General features: G+C 39.3%; 1 long non-coding RNA gene across 4 annotated transcripts in view; it reads right to left on the minus strand.

The window, feature by feature from the left end:
• LOC131405653 (uncharacterized) overlaps positions 1 to 18,276 on the minus strand; it is a 76,409-nt gene extending 58,133 nt beyond the window's left edge. The window contains exons 1-2 of one of the 4 annotated variants that reach the window (XR_009220002.1): positions 18,221 to 18,276; positions 15,459 to 16,298 (exon numbers count right to left, since the gene is read on the minus strand). This is a non-coding gene — a long non-coding RNA (uncharacterized LOC131405653). Of the gene's footprint in view, positions 1 to 15,458; positions 17,925 to 18,220 lie in introns of those variants that run through there. The other 3 variants (XR_009220001.1, XR_009220003.1, XR_009220000.1) reach the window with 3 other exon arrangements.
• Between the last annotated feature and the right edge of the window lie 7,403 nt (positions 18,277 to 25,679).

Below are 25,679 nucleotides of genomic sequence, written 5' to 3' on the forward strand. Positions count from 1 at the left end.
TCAGGGCTGATCTTCCTCACACACACAAAAAAAATTATAAAATAGAAAGGAAAGAAAATTGCGTATAGATCGTGACAGTTGTGCAGAATAACTCTTTATGTACTCAGTAAACAAAATTTTTTCATAAAGAGATTTCCTGATTTTTAGATATGCAAAATAAGACTTGAGCAATGATTTTGAATTAAGAAAATGTAATGTAAGGGCACAGCTTATTTTTTTAACCATTTGAGGAAAAAGATGAGTAGGACAATAGGGAAAAGGAATAGACTCATGAGAAATTTGTTACTGAATTAATCAAACACAAGTTATTTTTCTAAAGGATATTTATGATGTTTATGACCTTCAGTAAACTGCTCTTACACAAATTGATTGTGTTGATTATTAGAATTGTGCACTGATTTTGTATTATACCGCTATGGTTCTGTTTCTCTACAATGGGATTTCTCATCCTCAGCACTATTAACATTTTGGGCCAGATAGATCTTTGTTGTGGGGACTGTCTTTTGCACTGTAGAGCGTTTAAGAGAATCCCTGGCCTAAATCCACTAGCTGTTAATAGCACTCCCCTCCCAACAAAGTAGCAACAATCAAAAAAATGTCTCCAGACATTGCCAAATACTCCCTGAGGATAAAAATCACTCCCAGTTGAGATTTTGCTCTGCAAGATAATGTGATTTCTTATTCTGGAATTAAGCTGCTATTTTCATAATTCTCAGCAAGACACTCGGGCTCCAACTAAACAGAATGAGGATAGTGCAACATTCAGACCCAGCTGTTCATGTAACTGTACTAGAGAGAGGGATGTAAATACATCTCAGATGTGACTACATGGCATGACAGTTGGCTCAACAAGACACGTAGCAAAGCACACAATCTAGAACAAGGTTGAGCCTTATAACTAAAGCTTCATCGTCAAAGATCCAGTTTTCAACCTTCACATGGGGAAAATGGTGAATAAAAGCACTTTCTGGTGTGCTGCTCTAAGTCCTTCCACTAAAATCAGCAGTGTGGCAAAGCTACGTGGAAAACCTTGCCAAGCATTAAAGGCAGGCAGATCATGTTTGGCTGTATTCATTTTACCTGTTGTTGTGCATTATGTTACCAGTTTTTAAACAAAATGCCAGCAAGAAAAATACTAAAAGGGAGATTTTTAAATGTAGAGCTAAGCTGCCACCTAGAGAATATTGAGATGGCAGCACCTTAGCCTTCTATATTTATTTACTGCATGAACAATATTGTCCTATTTTCTAAAAACAGCTCAAATTCAAAATCTCAAAAGCAATGTGAAATTCTAACGTCATACTTTTTAAAATTATCTAATTATCCACGAAACATTATATTTAATTTCCTTAGTGGTGCTTTTAAAAATTTCGAAGAGAGTGAATTTACAGAGACAATCTTTTAAAAGTTCTAAATAATTCCGAAGTGGTCATTGCTGGACAATAGCAGAGTACCTAGACAGAAAATACTGTTCATGCTGCAATAAAGCCATGGGCAACATTTAAAAGTGTTTTCTTAATTTCCAAGTAGAAAACATTTTTGAAAATGAATTGGAAGAATAATGAGTGAGAACAAGCGGCAGACTTTTCAATGTTTATCACCTTTCCTAACAATCATTCTTTCCAATGAAATCAATTAGGGAAACAATTATGGTAACTAAAATCCAATGGAATCATTAACTAGAGGAAAGGGAGTGCTGCTTAGGCAACCTAACAGAAGCAAAATATAAAATATAAGAGAGGAAAAATTCTGGTGGGAATAAGAAGGCTAAACATAACCTGACTCTGCGCTAAAGCATAAAACAGAGCTACAATTTCTGCCAAAATATGAATCTCCTTTTCTAAATGTAACAGTATAATTGAACACTCATTAGGTTCTCCAGACCATAAACCATCACCTGGTTAAGGCAGGCATTTGGGAAGCTGCATGAACTCTTTTGGGCCGTGAGGGTCCCATTTAGTAAATTACTACTTCAATGCACTGAATGATACCCTTGTGGCCCGGTAGTGGATTCCAAAAGAGCTTAGTTTATGCTCTGGGAGAATCTGGTGCTTATTAGGAGAGAAGTATGCTCACATATCCGCATAGAACAGAAAGTACTATACTCACCTAAAAGGGGAGTATTGAAATGTGACACTTGCCTAGAGAGGCAAGTGTCAAATTATCATGCAATGGTTTACCCACATGACCTGGCCTATAAATGCTTAGGACGTATGACTTGAGGTTTTTCCCCTTCACAATTTGAGTTGCTGCTTTATCTTAAATGAGTTTTCTATGGCACTGTTTTTGCAGTTTTGCAGGAAGAATTCTAGGTTCAGCCTTCCCAGAAGGTTTTAGAGTGACATAGCTAATTTTCAGAGATGTTTACCTGACCATCCACCATGCCTGCATCCACCTGTTCAAGTCAGTTAATAAAATCCAGTTGTTTAGAGGTGACTTTACTCAATCCATTTATTTGTCCTATAACATGAACCCATACTAGGCTTTATTGAGATTTTTTACTTTTCAACTTGCTGCTTTATTATAGCCTAGAGAAAATCTCAAGATTTCTTTTGTTCTGAGAATTCTGTTTAGGTACCTACAGGATTTGAATTATGTATGTAAATGGCATTCAGCATTATTTTATCTAAAACTGAGCATTTACACAAGCAGTAATTTTTATGATTAAAGTCTTCCCTGTTCCCATATCAGATCACTACAGTAATACTTTTCATATCTCTTTCATATCATGCATATCTTAAAATGCAAGCTTCTAATGATGACTCATGCATACATGAATAGCTTGGATGCAATTATAAATCTCAAATGATAGCTATTTATATTACACAATTGTAACATCTGCCTTAAAGTTATGCATTTGGTTATTTTGAGATGATGTGAAACACAACCATCTTTTATTTGGTAAATATATTGAATTTCTCCAATGTGCCTTTTGATTGAGAAAATATGACATTTTAATGGCTCCAAAAAAGGCCTTTATCAGTGAGAATGAATTTCTATGCATTTCATAAATCTGGACCAATAATATACAAGAAATATGTAGTCAAAAAAAATTCTGAGGATCATTTCAGAAATGGTAACATCTCCTTATGTCAATATTCTAATTAAAAAGACAACATTACAATTACTGTGTTTAAAAGCATGGTGCTAGGACTTGCAGAGGAATGCAAGCATTTTGAGGATTCCCAATCTAGTGAAAGAGATTGACACCAATCTCTTGGTTTCTCAAATTGGAGAAAATAATTTCTATCTAGTAAGCATCTCATGTGCCAGGCACTACACAGAATACATGTTTTTTATTCACTCAAGACTCAGAAAATCTCCCTGTAAGGATTAAATGAGATGCCCCTATTAGGCGGGTGAGTTTCACAAGCATTTTGTAAATAGTCCAAATCCTAGCAGTAATGTGGGTGGGGGTAAGGGTAGGAGGAGTGGAGGAGTCTTGGATCTTAAGGTTTGGAGCCATTAATCTAAACGCAAATGGAAGCCACTGAAGAGTTCTAAGCATAAGAGGAAGGTGATCAAATGTGATGTCTAAAGGACCATTCTGGATTTGGAAACAGAATGATAACTGGAGAATAGTAAGACTCAAGGCAGGGAAGTGAATTTAGGAGGTGATTTACTCTAAGACAGTAAAAAGATGATGATGGCAGTGGTAATAAAGAGAAACTGATGAATTTGAGAGATATTTAAAATGTAATGTATGAAATTTTGTTACAAATTGGGTATAGAAAATTGGGGAGAGAGACAGGTTACTCCCAAGGCTGTAACTTGAAAAACTAAACTTTCCTAATGACTCAAGAAGGACAGCACTGGGGACAAATCCGTAGGAGGAGGGAGAAGATGGAGAAAGATGATGAGTTAGCTTATGAGCATGCTGATGTTGAGGTTCCTGACAAAAAGTATTCAAGTGGAGATGTCAAGAGAGATTTGAATATATAGGTATAAGCTCAGGCAAGAGATACACTTGAGAGCAAATCAGCATATAAATGGTTATGGAAGCAGTGAAAGTAAATGAGATTCCCTGAAATCCCATATAATTTAGAACATGAAAGGCCTAGGAGAAAGCCCTAAAGAACACTGAAACTCAAAGGGTCAAGAAGAGGAGAAAGATCTAATAAAGACAATGGTGAGTGAGGAGGAAAATCAGTGGATTGTTGTACCAGAAGCCAAAGGAAGAGAGTGTTTCAGAAAGGAAGATTTGATTAACAAAGCAAAATGTCATTCCAGATTAACGAAATTATGACTAATGTTTTCCCACTGCCATTTAATAACATACAAACCTTTGTTAACTTCGGTCTGAATGTAGCTGGGGATCCAGAGACTGGAGTGCATTGTTGTGGATTCAGCAGTGAGAATGAGGTGAGAATACAGAAACAATAATTATAGATAACCTCTTTTAAGAATTTTGGGTGTGAAGAGGAGAGATGTATGATGAGAGCCAAAAGATAATATGGGTTTAAAGCAAGGAGTTTTTTGGGGTGGTTGGTAGTATTTTCTATAGATGGAAAATCTTAGGCATCTTTAGTGAATGGAAAGATCTGATAGTCAAAGAAAAAGAATATAGTAGGAAGGGGATAATCTATAGGGTAGTGTGATGGTTACTTTTATGTGTCGACTTGACTGGGCCACAGGGTGCCCAGATATCTGGTCAAATATTATTCTAGGTGTTTCTGTGAGGATGTTTTTGGAGATTTTGGAGGTTAACATTTAAATTGATAGACTGAGTAAAGCAAATTGCCCCCCATAATGTAGGTAGGCCTCATCCAATCAGTTGACAGCCTGAACAAAACAAAAAGGCTGACCCTCCCCCAAGTAAGAGAGAATTCCTCCTGCCTGATTGCGTTCAAATTGGGATGTAAGCTTTTTCCTGCCTTCAGACTCAACTGAAAATGGCTCTTCCTGGGTCTCATCCCTGCAGCCTTTAGAATGGAACTACAGGGCCAGCCTGTAGCAGTTAAGTGCGTGCGCTCCGCTACTGGCGGCCCGGGTTCAGATCCGGGCGCGCACCGATGCACTGCTTCTCCAGCCATGCTGAGGCCGCGTCCCACATATAGCAACTAGAAGAATGTGCAGCTACGACATACAACTATCTACTGAGGCTTTGGGGGAAAAATAAATAAAAAAATTTTTTAAAAATTTAAAAAAAAAAAGAGAATGGAACTACACCATCGGGTCTCCTGGATCTCTAGCTTGCCAACTGCAAATCTTGGAGTGGACTTCTCAGCCTCCATAATCACATGAGCCAATTCTGTATAGTAAATCACCTATATGTGTGTGTATATACATATCCTATTGGTTCTATTTCTCTGTAGAACCCTGACTTATATAAGCAGTGATTCACAAAGTGTGGTCACTGGACCACCAGCATCAGCACCACTTGAGAATTTGTTAGAAATGCAAATTCTCGGACCTCACCCAGACCAACTGAATCAGAAACTCTGGCAGTGAGACCCAGCAATTTGCGTTTTAGCAAACCACCTGCAAGTGGTTGTGATGCAGGCTTAAGCTTGAGAACCACCGATATAGGCCAAGGTTCCCCTGCAGGTGGGAGGGGTTGACAGAGTACAGAGGGAGGGCTTGCCTTATATAGGAGGAAGTACTTTTTCCACTATAAATAGAGCAAAGAAGGAAAGGAATGGGGCTCGTAGATGAAGGTAAGTTTGAGATTTGCTGATGGGAATTGGAGGCATTCTTGCCCTGGCTTCTATTTTCTCTGTAGGGCAGAAAACAATGTGATTTTCTAAGAGAAAGTAGGGAGGTAGTAGGTGAAGTAGGGAAAAAAGTCTTGAAATAATCATTGCAGAAAGTAAGAAATTTTGAGGGCCCATCGAGTTTCAGGGTAACCACACCACACCAGCCAGTTGCAAAATTTTTCCAGATATGGTCAGTAGTCCCAGTACACAGGTAAGGATGATAATTGGATTCATTCAGGATGAGATTTTGCCAGGTCCACAGAATGACAATGAAAAAGAGGAATTGATGTGGTCATGAGAATAGAATCACTCCCTATTGAATCCAAGCAGGAAAGGGACAGGGGCAAAGAAAAAAGCGGCTGGGCAGAATAGAAAACAGAGAGGTCAGGGGTTTCAAGTAAGCCTGATTATACCCAATACCAATTCTCTGCCGTTCAGGGACACCACTGCCACCCCCAATGCAAAGCATTCTAATAGATTCACCTAGTACAATGAGATAATGGGGGAGAGGTTTTACTTCTGGTTGGAGGATATCTGGGAAGGCCTAGACAAGGAGATGGAACATAAGCAGCCTTAATGAATTTAGATCTGAAGGCTTGGAATAGATTTAATAGCACAGAGACAGTCTGTATAGAGCAGGTTGAAGAACAGAAAACATTCTTTCCAGTATGACAGGGATTTAAGTTTAATGGAGATAGGAGAAGCCCAGGAAGGGGTGAAGAATACTAACAGAAAGAGGAACAGCGCATCAAGGAAAAAGATGAAAAGACAGTCTGCATTTATATCTTGGAGCGCATTGGATTTTTCTCAGTGTCTGGAGAGCTATTAAAGACTTTGACAAGCAGAATGACATGATCATTGAACCTGCACTTCTCTATCATAATATTTGTAAAGATGGTAAATTCTGAACTGTTTAACTGATGGACAGACTAGATGCATTCCTAGAAGCTGTTCCCTAAAATTAAACTTATACATGAGCTAATACTTTACCTCTAAAAATTAATATTCATGATATGAAAAACATTCAAGTCTCCATAAGCAAATGGACAAATAAAGGAACAGGAATAAACAATTCACAAAACAGAATTGTGGCTGATAAACAGAAAAATATTTTCAATGAAAAAAATTAAAACACAAGATTTTTCCTCTATTCATGATGATATTCACCATTGTCAAAGATGTGATGAGATGAATCTCATTAGTACTGGTTAATGTACATTGGTATAACCTTCACAGAAAGCGATTTAACAATAGATATCAAGAATAAAAAAAAAGAACAACTTTGAATATATTTACTCTTTTTGACCAGTGTTTCTACTTCTAAAAATAAATTCTGAGAAAATTATAAAAATACACATAAATATATATAAAAAAGTTATTATGACATTACTTATAAAAGTTAATATAATATCCAATAATAAGGGAGTGTTAAATAAGTTATGATAAATCTTATGATGAAATATCTTTCAGCCTTTATAAATGGTGTTTACAGATAGTATTTAAAAATGTAAAAAGTGTCAACAATATAAAGTGATTAAAAACAATGCATGATGCAAAAATGTGTAAACAGTGTAATCCCAACTATGTAAAATGTATGTGTTGGTGTTCAAAAATATTGGAAGAAAATGTACTAAAATCTTAACAGCTGTTATCTCTAGATTTAGGGTATAAAGATCATTGTCATTTTCTTCTTTATGTTTTCTATATTTTATAAATTGCTAATGATAAGAATTCAATCTATAATTAGGAAATAAAATAAATCTCTTTGTTAAATTAATATTTCCATAGCAAAAATGAATCAGCCCTAGAATGAAAAAAGCATCACTCATTGTGCCAACAAAGAATTTTATTTCTACAAAATCCCTGTAAGTCTATCTTTCTCTAAAGAAATGATGTAACCCATCCCTGGTTATTTCAGTTTCAGGAGGGCAGGCGGGGTTTCCTCCTCTCTCTTAGTGCCTCTGGAGTGCCATATGTATATACTTGGATATTAACAAATGCTTGTAGATGATGATTCCATTTCCTCCCTGAATTCTCCGTGACTGGTGAGATATTTCCCAGCTGCACACACTCTTGGAGCAATGTTCCCTTTTCTCCTGATTTCCCCAAATCTGAGATCACTCTTTGTCAGAACCAAAAAACACTCAAACTGTAACTGCGCCCCAGAGGGGACACATAACCTAGCCTCCACTTCAGTGGGTCTGCCCCAGGCATGAGGCGTGTCTAGGCCAAAAGATGGCCAGCACACCACAGGGCCACTTTTACCAACAGAAGAATGAGAGGAGGTTCTCGTTCTACAGACTGAAAGTCTTGTAAAATTGTATGACCTTTTTTAGGTAAGGTGGATAGAATGTCTTTCTTGTTTTATAATTCCCATTTTGACCAAACTCTTCATTGGGATACTCGCATTCAACACACAAAATTTAAGAGTTAAAAATACAATATAGCAAAAACTGCAGCCTTCTTGTCCTGTGGTGGGATTCCTTAAATCAAGCTTGGCAGGTGAGAAAGAACAATGTTTGAAATTGCCCTGATGGAGGATAGTTAGTGATTCCTCTTACTTTAACTTGTAAGCAAGGTTTTCAATTATCTTTCTAGAAATAAATTGGCAGAGATATCAACGTATTCAACAAACAAATGTCATTAAATACTGCTGTCTACTGAATTGCCTGTATCCACTAATTTGATTTCAGGAAAGCAATCAACTTTATGATCATATTCTGCCTCCTCTATCCTCCAGAAGATTATAGGTGCTCTTAATTTATACTATTATTTTATAATCCTTGACATGAAAGAACAATTCACAAAGGTCTCATGATTTTTCAAGACACTTCCCTCTTCTTTCTCAGCCTTTGCTTTGAGAACACTAGTTAAATATTTCTTTATCTGTCTTACCTTCCTCCTTCTCCCTATTTATTTTAAAGTTCGCCCAGCAAATCCTGCCAGAAATTATCCCATGCTATGATATTTCACTTGCTTAAATAGAAAACTTATAGACAGATAATAGCTGTTTTCATTCTACACAACTAATCATGTAGCAGTCACTGAATCCATTTGCAATTTCCAGGTACAGACATTAGATGAAACCATCCATTAATATGATTTTCATATGTCACTCTAATGTCTTTCATTACTATATGAGATGTGACTGTTAAAAAAAATATTTGGCTTATTTGTGTATATGGTTTCCAGAATCAATGGCATTATGATATGGGCATATCATATGGCTAATTGTATCTCTAAAATAAAAAATCTTGTATAAAAGCAACAGGTGATTCCCTGCTGGAAAGATTTTACCAGGAAGCTTTACACCAAATAAAATCAGAATTAAAGCAATCATATACTCCCAAATCAAGTATCTTTGAAGAGCTGAGACTTAGAGGTAGAAACTGAGAGAAAGTAACTGTGCAGTTTCAAAAAGAAATTTTTGTGACTTGGAAAAAGGCATGAACAAAAAAAAAACGGAATGAGAAGAAATTACACTGGAATGGAGTAAAGAAATAAAAGGCTTAGATCAATAAACATAGTTCTACACCAGCTTTTGGTTTTCTAATACCCTAAAAATACTTGAAAAATTTTAATACCTCTTTTTTATTTGACAAGTATTATCAGGTGCCTGACCTTAGATTTCTTCAGAAATTGTGGGATTGTGGGATATTTCTATGCTTTATCATATATACAAGTGACTGAGAAAATATAACTTTCCCAGTATATTGACTATTTGGAGAGATTAGTCTTTATAGTGGGCACCCAGGAATACATGAGGACAGGGCAGACCAAAAGTAGTCTGAAGTGGGCACAGTCTGATGCCAGCCAAGTTGGCATCAAATTCTGCATCGTCATTCCACATCAGAAGACTTAGACTAGGTAAAGAATCCAATATGCCCCAGTTAACTCCCAAAGATACAGTCAGAGCAAGTGGGCTCAGATATGGCAAAAGGCAAATATGTAAACATATATTAACATGCTGCATCCGTATCAGACATGAGGGACCATGTAGATGATAAATGCCTAGGTAGAGAGAGCAGGAAAATATCCCAGCAGTTAATGAGCTAAACTTTCATTTCAAAAAATATATGAGCACCTACTATGTGGGAAGCAGTATTCTGGGGGTATGCAGCAGTGACTAAAATGGACAAGAATCCCTGACTTTCTAGTGTATACATCCAATGTAGGAGACAGATAATAAACAAGATAAATACAGAGTGATAAGAGCTAGGAGAAAATAAAACCAGGAAGAAGGGATGTAATAGATAGTCCCCAAAGATGGCCACCACCAAGTCCTGCTCTCTGTGTATTCACAGCCCACTCCTCTCAAAATAGAGATGGGGTCTATTTTCCCTCTCCTTGAATCCACGCTGGCCTCATGGCTAGCTTTTGACTCATAGAATAGGCAGCAGCACCAGCTCCAGGCCTGGCCCTTAAGAAACCTGGCAGCTTCTGTTTGGGCTCTCTTGAAACCCAGCTATCATGCTGTAAGGAAGTGCAGACAATCTTTCTAGAGAGAGGGGCCACATGGAGAGGCCCTGGATGATGAGACCAAGGGGGAGAGGGTGACAAGAGGGAGGAGAATCAAGGTGCACCTTCGAGCACTCAACTACAGTAGACACATTTGAGACCCCTGCTGACACCACGTGGAGAGATTATGAAGTCCAGGAAACCCAGACAAGAGTGAGAAATAATGAGTCACTGTTGACGTAAGTCATTAAATGTTGGGGGTGCTTATATTGAATACACAGTTATAGTGTAATAGATAACTGAAACATCTGAGAGGGGGAAGTAAAGAGGAAATTGGTAATTATCAAAGTGAAGCACTACAACTTAACGAGATTCTCTGTCTTTTCTGAGAATAGATCAAGAAGGAAATATTTACATTACAGAAGAAGAGAAGGAGTTAAGGTAAGCATACTAAATCCTGTTGACCACTGGAAAGGAAGACATATGCTGCGTGTCCAAACTAGGGGGTAAGAGCCAAAGAATGATCTTGCCAACTCAGTTATAGGCAGCTACACCTTTGGAGCCACACTTCAGGAGCAGCACCCGAGGAATTGCACCCACGCACCTCAGCCACACCTGCACATGCTCTAAATGGCATGACCCTGAAGCTCAAGCCTAGCTGGAGGCTTCAATGGATGAGACTTTGAGGGAGTTTGGAGGATGGTGAATGTATTTTGTAGGTGGGAGGGATGTGAATCACTTGGGGCCAGAGGGCACTGGGGTAGACTGTTAGGTTGGTAGCCTCTAATGAACCATACCTCCAGGTGTTCAGCCTGTGTAATCTCCTCCCACATTGACTCTGGCCTTGGCCACGGACTGGCTTTGGCCAACAGGACATTAACAAGTGCCACGCAAGCAGAGGTTTGATAAGCAGGTCACCTTGGGTCCTGTCCTCTTGGAACACTCCTACTTGGAAGCCAGCTTCCATGATTTAAGCAAGGCTAACTATTCTGCTGGAGAGACAGTGATGTGGAGAGGCCCTGGAAGATGAGCCATCAAGTAGAGAGAGAAGCCACGTGGAGCAGAACCAAGATGTACCACCAGAGCTTCCAGAGGAAAGTAGTTACTCCCAGGCGGAGAAGAAGCATCCACTCTTCCTGCAGGATTATCTTAAATAACAAATCTTGCTGTTTAAACCACTAACTTCTAGGGTGGTTTGTTATGTAACAATAGGTAGACATCAGAAATAGGGGATAAGGAGTAAGAAGACTTCATTGAGAAGACTTATTGGTGAGAAAGTAGCCATGTAGATATCTGGAAAAAGAGCATTCCAGGCAGAGGGAACAGCAAGTGCCAAGGCCCTGAGGTGAAAGCAGGCCTGGCTTATCTGAGGAGCTGCAAGGAGGCCAGTGTAGCTGGAGCAGAACGAGTGAAGGGGAGAGTTTGAAGAGATGATGTCAGAGCAGTAACCAGAGCCAGATCAGCCCAGGCTTTGTAGGTCATTGTAAAGACTTTGACTTTTATCCAGAGATTGATGGAAAGCCATTGGATATTTTTACACATTCATCAATTCATTTAACAACTATCTATTCAGCCTGACTGTGTGCCAGTTTCACAGTACCGGGCATGCAACCATGAATAGGACGTCATGTGTGCGTGTTGCGGGGTGGGGGGGAGGATGTTAACAAGGTGGAAGAAGAGTAGGATTACCAAAAATTGGACCAGGGAAAGATGGCAGGAAGACTTCATTGGCTCAGGCCAACCTGAAGGATAGAGATCCCTTCAGCCAAGACTCTTCTCTGCTCTCCTCAAAGTCTGGCTTCAGGATAATTAGCTACAACTTTACATTAGGGTACATTATACCTGCATAAGAAAGCTCACTTCTCTTTTAATGTGATTTAATTTCCTAAAAGCTTTTTCCCAACAAATCATGGTGTTTCATCAGCCACGCACATGAATTCTCAAAAGATCTTGCCAGTCTCCAGAATTCTGTGCTCTAAGTGTGTGTCAATATATTTACAGGAAAATGCTCTGTTAAATTTAAAAAGACACTATGTACTTCCCAAAAGGTACTTTACAAATATAGTACTTCACAGATTGCAGTGAGGTTTCAGAGCAATTGACTCACCACCACATCATATTCTTTCAACCAAACTAAATGACAAAGTAACGAGCAAAGAAGTCATAGAGCTAACATTATTATAGCTTTAAATAAAAGGTCACAAAGCAATTTTCCTTAAGTGTGGTGCCACACACATCAAGGTATATTTGGTAGCATCGATGATGACAGAGTAACAAGAGGACTTTGTCAGGTTTTGACATGAGTAGTTCCTGGAGGAAAGTGTGAAGATCTGGTGGGGGTGGGTGGGATAAATTGTATTCCTCTAGCTGGTCAACCCATCAGTTTACATTGGATCTGGATGGTCTCCCAGTTCAGGTATGACTGTGTTTAGAACAATAGTTTCATAGAACTTCTTGTCAAACACATATGTTTGTGGGAAGGAAACAGAAGTGCTCCCTTCAACAGAATAAAATCCCCCTACTTGTGCTATACTTCCATGGGTTTGTAAACATGAAAAATCCCAAAATACTTTGCTGCTTTAGAACAGAACTTTGTTCAGCTAACATATTTTCCCCAGCAATGCAATGAAATGGTCTTCTTTACCAGACGTTATTTCTTAAGTTCTAATTAATGACAAGATTTCAATTTCCAGCTACCTAATATTTAATGACTTCATTGAGCATTTGTTTCCTGCCAGCAGCTCCTATTTTTCTGAGTTAAGGACCATAGAAAATAGATAAGAAGGTAATTAGTCTTCGGGTGGTGAACATCATGTAGTTACACAGAAATCGAAATATAACGATGTACGCCTGAAATTTATATAATGTTCTAAACCAATGTTACCTCAATAAAAATATAGATAAGAAAAATCTAAAAATACTACTCTTCCTACTAACACTATTATCCTGCATCTTTTAAACCATTCTTGTATACGGTGTATTATTTTCCATTTAAATCATTCACTCTCAAAGACCTATAGCCTAACTTCCCTTGAAATACAATTCTGGTTTTAAGACAACGACAAAATTTCTTGTGTTCTATGCCATTATTACAATCTCTGTTCCCTCTCTCTGGCCCTGCACTTGAATATCTTCCACAATCTGAAACAATAAAGTCCAAAGATCCCAATCAGTCACTTATTTATTTAGCTCTCCTCAAGGGGCTAGGCCAATGTTTCTCTAAGTGTGTCTCTTGATTCACCAGAATTGGAATCACTTGATGTTACAATTCAGGTCCCGGGAACCCCCCTCAAACTTATGAACTCAGAACTTCTGGATGTGTGGCCAGGAATTTTTGACAAACATCCCAACTGATTCAGATGTACCAGAGATTTGAGGAGCACTACTCCAGGCAATGGTCCTTAAGCCCTGTGAGAATCTAGTAAGAACTGCACACCCTCAGCCCAGGAGGACTACAGTTTGTACATTCTCTCAGGGCATTCACAGAAGCTGAAGTCTACCAATGGACACTTTCCCCAGCTTGTCTGGACCCCAGGATCAGAACCTCTTCTTTACTAACCTTCTCTTTGAGACTTCCAGGGAAATCAATGTTTGAACACCCACTATGCTCTGTTCCATTGAGGAGAGCCATTGACAATTTCTGTCTTTTATCTCAACCTCAAAATGAAGTGTGTTTCTTCTTATCCAATTCACACAAGTATTGTGAAGCTAAAATTGCTTTAAGAGTTTTAGAAGAAAGATACCATATAAATGCAAATAACAGGAGATTTGATAAAAAGAATAGTCATATCCAAGTGCACAGTTGCTGCCCTATCCAAATGAACAGTTTAAGGTTTCACTGCTATTGTCATTCTATATACCTCAGGGAATAAAGACTATGAAGTGAGTCTTCTAGAATTCTTTCTGCTTGAATTCCAGGCATATTTTCCTCATACTATGATATAATATGCCACCTAGAGAACTGAAAGGAGACACCAGGACCATAAGTCCTACAGGCTTGCTACTATCACCTCAAAAGTATCAAAGGACACAGAGGCCCTATCACTGACGGGGACATGCTCTACAACTTCCCATTCAACTCCCACATGGAAACTCAGGGAGCTCTGAAGAGAATCCTCAGATCGCCACTACCTCCCTGTGGCAAGGCTATTTTTGACACTTGGCACAAACACCTGTTTGTCTGGCATTTGCCATTTTAACTGCTTATGTTGGCATGTCTACCATGCCCCCTGATCCACCAAGTTGGTTTTTGTAACCAGGGCAACAGCGCTGGCACTCAGCCTAAGGGAATAATTCAATACAAAAAATAATAAATAGCAGGATATATTTTTTTCTAGACACTCCTGCTCTTTGGATGATATATCAGCAACTAGTCCCAGACTTCTCTGCAACTTTCTCTGAAATTGCTTACAGTTTAACCAATAGCTGACCAGAGCACTCATTCCTTGGTTGCTGCAAACTGAAGGAGCAGTTGGATAAAATGCTTACATTAGCCAATGAGTGAGTGGCCAAGGGCATTCTGCATGGCATCTTTCTAACTCTATATAAGATATAAACAAAACCTAGGGAGAATAATCAAGGACAGGAAAGTAGCCTCACCCTTCAGAACAGCAACCTCTGCACAACGTTTTTGTCTGAGCTCCACAGTCCACCTGTTAGATCCTCAGCTATTGAACATGGCAGGAAAGGAGAAACCGATAGTCTATCATGCCTGAGGCAACTGGGATCTTATCTTTGCTTAATATGCATATTATTCTTTTTGTAATTAGTGTCCTTTTAGGTCAAAGTATTAATTTTCCCCTTGTTTGAAGAGACAGCCTGTTGGGATTGCTTATTTTACTTTTCAGCAAACCCATAAAGAAAAACAATCCATCTTCAGGGACTTAAATAGAGGAAACTGATCAAATACAAAAGCCAAGATCTAATCCAGGAACTACCAGATGGGAGATGAGAAAGAGGAGAGAAAGCTCATGCTTTTGAATAAAGACTTAAGATGCTATAAACCCCAACCAATATACTACCTTGCTTTCTTCCCACAGCTCCCCTGTAGGAGGCAACACAGAACCAAACAGAACAGCCTAGATGGCCCAAGATCAGGTCCCAGTTCTAAACGCCTCCTTGTATAGTTAGTGGGCCTTACAGAGACAGAAATTCAGTGCTTAAAACTGGAGACCATTTTGTATCTTTAACATCTCTTTCTGCCACTTAAGGAAAACTTCCAAATATTTTAACACATGTCAAAACCAAGAATCTCAGAACCACAGCAGGAAATTCTATCTAAAGAAGAAAGCTGAAGATTTTTACCTGAACAACCTGTTCTTTCATTTCAGATCACAAACTTTGAATCCACAGAGTTTCATGATATATCGTTCAGTGGAAGAATTCACAGAGCTAAATAGTTCTAATTTTTTAGTCATATGGAATAGTGCTACTATAGATAAGACTAGAAATCTTATCAAAAATCTCCATCCTATTGGTTACATCAACAGAATTCTTCTATTATAATACCAGTGAAAACAATACATCTGCATAAAACATTTGGAATGAATGTAAGATCTTCCTTTGAAATTGCTTATTATCTTGCCTCTTTAAAACCTAATATATTCCTACCACAGACTGGGTATACTATTTTATGATGAGGACAGAAAAGTCCCACTCATGATAGAACTATTGTATCACTCTCTTTCATGTCAAAAAAGTTTCTAGTGTTGTTGTCCATGCATGCAAATGAGGCTAAAAACAATGAACAGCAGTTTCTTCTCCACTTGATATGTGTAAAAGCCATTTTTCATCAGCAGCTCTTCGAAGAACCTGCCACTGATTGCAGCTCTGCTTTTCTCATCACAGTCTGATGGATGTTTTTGCTCAAAATAAGCTGCCTTTTGCTGATTGCTGCAGGCTGCTTGGTCTGTCAATTGTGAAAACACAGCATTTCCCAGCTAGGCCACATTGCTCATTGTAATCAAAGAGTCAGATGTAAACATTCATTCCAATGGCTCCCTGGGTCTGATCTGTATTTGCTCTACTGCACTGTTCATTTTGGTTGTGAAGTGTCCTCAGAACAAAAACGCCACAGGTTAGAGATCCAGTCACTCACCCCAGCTGAGTTGAAATCTTCCTTTCAGTCCGAGAATAAGCCTTTTCCTAAAAGATGTGCAAAAAAAACGGTAAGTTTTCTTTTAAAATACAACTGGGTAGAAGCTGCAATTTTTTATGAGGCTGCAGGGAACTAGAGGATGTAGGAACTGGAGACTAAAGATTTGCATCCCTGACAGCAACTGCGAATGTAAGAAGTTTAATACCTGTCAACCAAAGGAGTGTCAGTTAAAAGCATGTTTGTGTGTGTTCCACAACAATACTGGCAATGAAGTGGTTAAACAGAAAGGCCGTGAGCCATTTCTTAAGTACTGCTGCTAGAAGGGAGATGTGGAGTTTAATGGTGTTATTTAAAAAAAAATAACTACATTATATTCATATTTATGTGCAATGGAGATCCATTTAAGGTCCTATATTCCAAGTAGGAAATGACTTTTCCTGCCAAATGGAGTTACCATTCATACCAGTTAGGACAAGGTTCAGCTAGATACAGCAGAAAAACCCCACAAGAGAATGGCTTAAATTCTTAGAAAAGAGAAAGAATTTATGTCTCTTACACATAAGACATCTGGAGTTAAGCAATCCAGGGCTGAAATGATGGGCAAAGCACCATCTTATACTCAAGCTCTCATCTTCCCTCCCCGATCCTGGTGCATGATCATCATTCTCAAAATCATTTATGGTCCAGATAGCAGCTAGAGCTCCAGCCATTACGTCCACATTCCAGACAGCAGGATGGAAGAAACAAAGAAGAAACCTCATCACCTTTTTTTTTTTTTAAAGAAACTTCCAGGCAGTCCTATACAACACTTCCACTTACATCTCATTGGTAGAGTTTGGTCACCTTGCTGTACCTAGTTGCACTGGAAATAAAGATAAATAGTTGTATTCCATGCTGCAACAAGCCTGGCTAAAACTTGGGGTTCTCTTACTAAGGAAGAAGGGAGAATGACTATTTATTAGCAAACTAGTGATACCTGCTACAGCACTCACTCTTCACCACCATCTCTGCCATCAGAGATATCAAACGACCTTGAGCAAGTCATTTAAGTCTCTCTGAACTTCAGTTTCCTGAACTCTAAAATATCTACCTTATTCATTTGTTTGAAACTTAAATGAGATGACATGTGAAAAGGGCCTAGGGCATATAGGTCCTCAGTAAACACCAGCTTCCTTCCACTTATCAAGAGCAGCCAGATTGAACCCAATCCAGCCAACTCCCTGGACCCTGTAATTGGGACTATTGTCCCCTCCCCCAGGGACCACACTGGGTAAGTTCTCCTGGCACTTGGTCCAATGCTGGCTTCCTCTTCTTTCCTGTACTATACCTCATACCCAGCCTGTGCCACAGAAGCCTGGGCAGGCCTGATAACTGGGCCCACAGAGGTGGTGGCAACTGGAAGACTCACTGGACTGGAAGAACTGAAGAAATGAAAAAGAGAGTGAACATAAAGGAGCCCTCAGGGTCAAGATGGCGGCGCAGGCAGACTCTGAACTCACCTCCTCCCGTGGACACAGCCAATTTACAACTACTCATGGAAAATTTACCCCTGAGACAGAACTGAAAACTGGATAAGAGGAACTCCTGCAACAAAAGACAATCCTAATTGAGGTGGAAGAGGCAGAAACTCCCTTCTGGAGAGAAAAAACGCTGCCTTCACAAGCCACAGCGCCTCACGGCCGCCGGGAGCAGCGCACAGGTAGGCAGCCGCTCCCTGGAGGAGCGGGGCCCTGAGCCGGGGAGCGCCCCCGCTGTGGGCAGTTTGTGGACCCAGCACAATCGAGACGAGTGGCAGAATATCTGACTTTGCCTGCTACTAAAACATTGGGGAGTACCCCCAGAAAAGCTGGCTCACAAAGAAATTAACGCCGGCTCTTAAAGGGCCCACACACAAACTCACCCGTTTCAGAAAGCAACCTAAAATCACCAGAATGAAAGATGCACAGTGCTTTGGTGAAAAGAAACTCACCTGATAGGCCCTGTGTGCATCTCAGGGAGAGGTGAGACCTCTCCAGGGACTGGGACATTGGCGGTGGCCATTGTTGTGACCTGACATGGGCGTGCTGACACAGATGCTGGCGGACACCATTGGAGTTCTCCCTGGGGCCTGCTAGCCCAGGGTCTGCCCCACCCACTAGAGCACCGATTTAATCCCACTCAGCCAGGACAGGCAGCCCACCCTAGGGACTGGCCCCACCCAACAACAAGCCCTCCAGCAACTTGTGGGCCTTCTAAGGGAGCTGCCTGGATTCTCCACAGCCTTGGGACTGGGTCCACCTCTGTGGGCAGGGCATGCACAAGGAGCGAGTGGAGAGTGGGAGGCGGTGGTGGAGTGTGTCGGGCTCCTGCCTTGGAGAGACTGGGTCCACTTTAGGAGGTCAGGGCGCATGCACGGGGTAGGACTGTGTTGACTGTGTGTGTGGACCTGTGGGTGGCAGGGCTTGTCAGCTGCAGAAGACTTGTGCTTCTCAAAGAGCCACACAGGGGGTTGGCCCCACCTTCCAAAGCCTAAATAATTGGGTGCTCCCGTGACTGAGGCCAGGCCCACCCAGCTGCAATCCTCAGAGAGCTGACAAGAGACCTAAAGGCTAGAGGCTTATAGCAATTGTAAGCCCCTGAGTCTAACAACCTACCACGCTGGGGGCCTACTCATTTAATAGAAATATGGCAATAGGAATGTGCTATTAGACCTTGCAGCCAACTGTGCTGGGGCTGCCCACACCCGATAAGGAGAGTGAAGGACCCACAACTACTACAAGCAGCTGAGCATTACAACAGCTGGCCAGCGGCATAGCTCAGCCTCCCTGGGCACCTACAGGAAGAACAACCCCGCCACAACAGAAGGAGCCCACATAGGGGTCACTCCTGGAACATTCAGAACAGAGGGAAGCACACTGCAAGGCCTCATAAGACACCACTTATATAAGGTCACCTATCCAAGAGCAGGAGATGTAGCTGACCTACCTAATACATAGACACAAGCACAGAGAAAGAGGCAAAATGAGGAGGCAAAGGAATATGTTCCAAGTAAACGAATAGGACAAAATCCCAGAAAAGGAACTAAGTGAAACAGAAGTGAGCAAACTACCTGACAGAGAGTTCAAACAAAGAGTGTTGGGGATGTTCACTGATCTTGGAAGAAGAATGGATGAACTCAGTGAGAACGTCAACAAAGAAATGGAAGATATAAAAAAGAACCAATCAGAAATGAAGAATATAATACTGTAAATGAAAAATTCACTAGAGGGACTCAAAAGCAGAGTAGAGGATACAAAAGAATGGATCTGTGAGCTGGACAGAAGACTAGAAGAAATCACCCAAGCTGAACAGATAAAAGAGAAAAGAATTAAAAAGAGTGAGGACAGTCTAAGGGACCTCTGGGACAAGATCGAGCACACTAACATCCGTGTTATAGGTGTCCCAGAAGGAAAAGAGCGAGACAGAGGGGTAGAAAATCTATTTGAAGAAATAATTGCTGAAAACTTCCCTAACCTGAGGAAAGAAAAGACATCCAGGTACAGGAAGCACAGAGAGCACTAAACAAGATAAACCCAAAGAGGCCCACACCAAGACACAGCATAATTAAAATGTCCACAATTAAAGATAAATAGAGAATCCTAAAAGCAGCAAGAGAAAGACAAGTTCCATACCAAGGAAACCCCATAAGGCCATCAGCTCACTTCTCTGCAAAAACCTTACAGGCTAGAAAAGAGTGGCATGATATATTTAAAGTGCTAAAATGAAAAAACCTACAGCCAAGAATACTCTACCCAGCAAGGTTAGCATTCAAAATGGAAGGAGAGAGAAAAAGTTTCCCAGACAAGCAAAAATTAAAAGAGTTTGTCACCAAGAAACCAGTACTACAAGAAATGCTAAAGGGACTTATTTAAGGGGAAAAGAAAAGACCACAAATAGGAAAAATTATCTATTTCCATGAGAGGAGGGTAATGGATACAAATGCACAAAAAAAGAGGTCAGATATGATATCAAAAACATAAAATGTTGGAGGAAGGGAGTTAAAGAGTAGAGCTTTCAGACAGAGGTCAAACTAAATAGACTATCAACTTAATAGAGACTGCTATATATGTAGGTTACTACATATGAACCCCATGGTAATCATAAACCAGAAACCTATAATAAATACACAAAAAACTAAGAGAAAGGAACCAAACATAAAACTAAAGAAAGCTATCAAACCACAAGGGAAAGGAGCAAGAGAAGAAGAAAGGAACAGATAAGAACTACTAAAACACCGAGAAAAAAAAAGTTAAAAAACGGCAGTAAGTACATACTTATCAATAGCTACTTTAAATGCCAATGGACTAAACGCTCCAATTAAAAGGCATAGGGTGGCTGATTAGATAAAAAAACAAGACTCATATATACGCTGCATACAAGAGACACATTTCAGACCTAAAGACATTCAAACTGAGAGTAAAGGGATGGAAAAAGATACTCCATGCTAATGGCAATGAAAAGAAAGCTGGGGTAAATACTCATATCACACAAAATAGACTTTAAAACAAAAACTGTATGGGCCGGCCCTGTGGCTTAGCGGTTAAGTGTGCGCGCTCCGCTACTGGCGGCCCGGGTTCGGATCCCAGGTGTGCACCGACGCACTGCTTCTCCGGCCATGCTGAGGCCACGTCCCACATACAGCAACTAGAGGGATGTGCAGCTATAACATACAAATATCTACTGGGGCTTTGGGGGAAAAATAAATTAAAAAGAATTAAAAAAAAAAACTGTAAAAAGAGACAAAGATGGGCACTATATAATGATCAAGGTAACAATCCAACAAGAGGACATAACACTTGTAAATATCTATGCACCCAATGCAGGAGCACCTAAATATATAAAGCAATTATTAACAGATATAAAAAGAGAAATAGACAGTAACACAATAATAGTAGAGGACTTTAACACTCCACTTACACCAATGGATAGATCATCCAAACAGAAGATCAATGAGGAAACATTGGCCTTAAATGACACACTAGAACAGATGGACCTAGTAGATATATACAGAACATTCCAGCCAAAAACCTAAGAATACACTTTCTTTTCAAATGCACGTGGAACATTCTCCAAGACTGATCGCATATTAGGCCACAAAACAAGTCTCCGTAAATTTAAGAAGATTAAAATAATACTAAACATCTTTTCTGACCACAATGGTATGAAACTAGAAATCAACTATAGGAAGAAAATCAGAAAAGCCACAAATATGTTGAGATTAAACAAAATGCTACTGGACAACAATTGGGTCAATGAAAAAATCAAAGGAGAAATCAAAAAATACTTGGAGACAAATGAAAATGAAAATACAACATGCCAGAATTCATGGGATACAGCAAAAGCAGTTCTAAGAGGGAAGTTTATAGCAATATAGGCCTATCACAACAAAAAAGAAAAATCTCAAATAAACAATCTAACAATGTACCTAAAGGAACCGGAAAAAGAAGAACAAACAAAGCCCAAACTGAGTAGAAGAAGGGAAATAATAAAAATCAGATCAGAAATAAGAGAAATAGAGACAGAAAAAATCAATAAAATGAGAGGCTGGTTCTTTGAGAAGATAAACAAAATTGACAAACCTTTAGGTAGACTCACCAAGAAAAAAAGAGAGAAGGCTCAAATAAGTAAAATCAGAAATGAAAGAGGAGAAATTACAACGGACACCTCATAAATACAAAAGATTATAAGAGAATACTATGAAAAGCTATTTGCCAACCAATTTGACAATCTGGAAGAAATGGACAAATTCTTAGAATCATACAACCTTCCAAAACTGGATCAAGAAGAAACAGAGAATTTGAATAGACCAATCACCAGTAAGGAGATCAAAACAGTAATCAAGAACCTCCCCAAAAATAAAAGTCCAGGACCAGACGGCTTCCCTGGTGAATTCTACCAAACATTCAAAGAAGACTTAATACCTATCCTTCTCAAACTCTTCCAAAAAATTGAGGAGGTGGGGGAGCTCCCTAACTCATTCTATGAAGCCAACGTTACGCTGACACCAAAACCAGACAAGGACAACACAAAAAAAGAAAATTATAGGCCAATATCACTGATGAACATTGATGCAAAAATCCTCAACAAAATACTACCAAATCACATACAACAATATATTAAAAAGATTATACACCATGATCAGGTGGGATTTATTCCAGGGATGCATGGATGGTTCAACATTTGCAAATCAATCAACGTGATACACCACATTAATAAAATGAAGAATAAAAATCACATGATCATCTCAATAGATGCAGAGAAAGCATTTGACAAGATACAGCATCCATGTATCATAAAAACTCTGAATAAAATGGGTATAGAAGGAAAGTACCTCAACAAAATAAAGGCCATATATGACAAATCCACAGCTAATATCATCCTCAATGGTAAAAAACTGAAAGCTATCCATCTAAGAACAGGAACCAGACAAGGATACCCACTCTCACCACTCCTATTTAACATAGTATTGGTGATGTACACCTGAAATTTTTACAATGTTATAAACCAGTGTTACTGCAATAAACAAAAAATTAAAAAATAATAATAATAATATAAACAGAAAAAAAAAAAACATAGTATTGGAAGTTCTAGCCAGAGCAATCAGGCAAGAAAAAGAAATAAAAGGGATCCAAATTGGAAAGGAAGAAGTGAAACTGTCACTATTTGCAGATGACATGATTTTATATATAGAAACCCTAAAGAATCCACCAAAAAACTTTTAGAAGTAATAAACGAATACGGTAAAGTTGCAGGATACAAAATCAACATACAAAAATCAGTTGCATTTCTATACACTAACAACGAAGTAGCAGAAAGAGAAATTAAGAATACAATCCCATTTACAATTGCAACAAAAAGAATAAAATACCTAGGCATAAACTTAACCAAAGAGGTGAAGATCTGTATACTGAAAACTGTAAAACATTGCTGAAAGAAATTGAAGACAACACAAAGAAATGGAAAGATATTCCATGCTCTGTGGATCGTAAGAATTAACCTAGTTAGATGTCCATACTTCCTAAAGCAATCTATAGATTCAATGCAATCCCTATCAAAGTTCCAACAACACTCTTCACAGAACTAGAACAAAGAATCCTAAAATTTATATGGAACAACAAAAGACCCCAAATAGCTAAAGGAATCCTGAGAAAAAAGAACAAATCTGGAGGTATCACACTCCCTGATTTCAAAATATACTACAAAGCCATAGTAACCAAAACAGCATGGTACTGGCACAAAAACAGACACACAGATCAATGGAATAGAATTGAAAACCCAGAAATAAACCCACACATCTATGGACAGCTAATCTTCAATAAAGGAGCCAAGAACATACAATGGAGAAAGGAAAGTCTCTTCAACAAATGGTGTTGGGAAAACTGGACAGCCACAGGCAAAAAAATAAAAGTAGACCATTACCTTACACTATACACAAAAATTAACTCAAAAGGGATTAAAGACTTGAATGTAAGACCTGGAACCATGAAACTTGTAGAGAAAACATAGGCAGTATGCTCTTTGACATCAGTCTTAGCAACATATTTTCAAGTACCATGTCTGACCAGGCAAGAGAAACAATAGAAAAAATAAACAAATGGGACTACATCAAACTAAAAAACTTCTGCACAGCAAAGGAAACCATCAACCAAATGAAAAGACAACCTAACAATTGGGAGAAGATACTTGCAAACCATATATCTGATAAGGGGTTAATCTCCAAAATATATAAAGAACACATGCATCTCAACAACAAAAAAACTAACAACCCAATTAAAAAATGGGCAAAAGACCTGAACAGACATTTCTCCAAAGAAGATATACAGATGGCCAACAGACACATGAAAAGATGTTCAACATCATTAACTATCAGGGAAATGCAAATCAAAACTACAATGAGATATCACCTCATGCCCATCAGAATGGCTATAATTAACAAGACAGAAAACAAGTGTTGGCGAGGATGTGGAGAGAAAGGAACTCTCATACACTGCTGGTGGGAGTGCAAACTGGTGCAGCCACTATGGAAAACAGCATGGCGATTCCTCAAAAAATCAAGGATAGAACTACCATATGATCCAGCTATTCCACTGCTGGGTATTTATCCAAAGAACGTGAAAACACCAATGCATAAAGATACATGCACCCCTGTGTTCATTGCAGCATTATTCACAATAGCCAAGACTTGGAAGCAACCTAAGTGCCCATCAAGGGACAAATGGATAAAGAAGATGTGGTATATATACACAATGGAATACTACTCAGCCCTAAGGAATGATGAAATCCAGCCATTTGTGACAACATGAATGGACATTGAGGGTATTATGCAAAGTGAAATAAGTCAGAGGGAGAAGGTCAAATACCGTTAATCTCACTCATTAACTAGTAGATAATAACAACAATAAACAAACACACAGAGATAGAGATTGGATTGGTGGTTACCAGAGGGGAAGAGGGGAGGGAGGAGGGCAAAACAGATGATTAGGCACATGTGTGTGGTGATGGATTGTAATTAGTATTTGGGTGGTGAACATGAGAACATGATGTACTCCATGCAGAAATAGAAGTATAATGATGTATACCTGAAATTTATACAATGTTATAAACCAATGTTACGGCAATAAACAAACAAAAAAAAAAGTGATTACTGATAACAAAAAAAAAAAAAAGGAGCCCTAAGGAAAAATGAAAGAAATCAATTTTCCACTAAGACTTCATAAGCCAGAAGGAATCTGAATAAACTCCTTTTTTGGCAAAGACAGCAAACGATTCAGATGTCTAGTAGTTTCTACTGTCTGCTCAGAAAAAAGTGCTTCTAGATCACCCACTTTTGATTTATTCCTCAAGTCATTCACCTCGAAGGACCCACTGAGAGACTGTGAATGACGTGGGATAACTCATCACCACTAGGGACCAAACACTACAAAGTACAAACCTTCTTGATAATTCCATCCCTTTTATGGGGAAGCCAGAAGATTGCTGATCAACTACCTCTATGCAGGCCAGGTTCTCTGAAAGCAGATGCTGAGATGGAGTTTGGATGCACGATGTTTGTGAGGGATAAAGTTTGTAAATGGAAGGAGTAGAAGCAACATTGGGCAGTGGGCAGAAGGAGAAGCTAAATTGTAATGTAGGCCCGACAAAGCTGTCAGGGAGCTCTGGAGCAAGCATTGTCTAGCAGAGTGTCCCCCATTAGCCTGCAATGGTCTGGTCTTTATTACAGCCACCACCACCCCACCTCATGTAGTCATCATTGGTGAGCTGTTCTGGAAGAGCATGACCTCGGCTGAGGATGGCCCTAAGGGAACTGACAGCTTCAGGCTGTCTGCTGACTGCATTCCCCACAGCTGGGCAGCAAGACCTTCCTTGAAGCGAGGAGAGAGCAGCACTACTTTGCCCCACCTCCATAGGTA

The sequence above is a fragment of the Diceros bicornis genome, chromosome 5 (assembly GCF_020826845.1).
Source record: "Diceros bicornis minor isolate mBicDic1 chromosome 5, mDicBic1.mat.cur, whole genome shotgun sequence".
Taxonomy (NCBI): Eukaryota; Metazoa; Chordata; class Mammalia; order Perissodactyla; family Rhinocerotidae; genus Diceros; species Diceros bicornis.